The sequence below is a fragment of the Drosophila tropicalis genome, unplaced genomic scaffold, assembly GCF_018151085.1.
Source record: "Drosophila tropicalis isolate 14030-0801.00 unplaced genomic scaffold, ASM1815108v1 contig_694, whole genome shotgun sequence".
In the NCBI taxonomy this organism is placed as follows: Eukaryota; Metazoa; Arthropoda; class Insecta; order Diptera; family Drosophilidae; genus Drosophila; species Drosophila tropicalis.
The window spans coordinates 1605726-1606486 of NW_027173176.1; the positions used below are offsets into that span (position 1 = coordinate 1605726).

General features: G+C 29.7%; 1 non-coding gene across 1 annotated transcript; it reads left to right on the plus strand.

The window, feature by feature from the left end:
- The first annotated feature begins 291 nt into the window (after nucleotides 1–291).
- Nucleotides 292–365, plus strand: TRNAI-AAU (transfer RNA isoleucine (anticodon AAU)). The gene has a single exon. It is a non-coding gene; the product is annotated as a tRNA-Ile (tRNA).
- Nucleotides 366–761: the final 396 nt, after the last annotated feature.

Below are 761 nucleotides of genomic sequence, written 5' to 3' on the forward strand. Positions count from 1 at the left end.
TTTCATTTGGCCTAGATAAAGTTTAAACTTGTATGAACTCTCTCTCCCCTTCTCTCTCGCTCTCTTTCACTTGCTCTTCTTATCGGTCATTTAAATGAAAGTTGTTCTTTGTATGATAACAGCTAAAAAGAAAATAGAAATGTATTAAATTTTTTTCTTTTCTTTTTTCATACTATCTAATTGAATGTCTATGTATCTTCTAATTGAACTCGATTGGAATCCGAATCCCAAGAGAATATTATATATTCTCTTTGTTCTGAAACTGATTTTTTGGGAGCTTTCATTCAACGTGGCCCATTAGCTCAGTTGGTTAGAGCGTCGTGCTAATAACGCGAAGGTCGCGGGTTCGATCCCCTCATGGGCCAATAAAGAAATTTTTTTTTCCTTGTTTCTAAAAAAAAAAAAAAAAAACTTAAGAAATTATTACTAAAATTTTGATTAGCAGCTGAAAACTGATTATAGTTGTTAGAAATCGAACTGATATGTATTATTGAGCTGTTTCTTTAATTGTTTTCCAAAGTTTTTTTTTTTTATTTAGCTTTCGTTTTTGAAATAGAGAAAAAAAAAACAGAAAAAATTTAAAAGTGGATGGAAATCCGAATTTGTTGGTGTTATTGAAGAATATGAAAAACAAAAAATAACCAAGGTCTAGATCAGCCCACTTTATATAAGAGCTATGTATATGTATACATATGTATGTATTCCTCTAAACAGATAAAAGTAATTACGCTTCTTTTGTTTAGGGTTCTTTATTTGTTTTA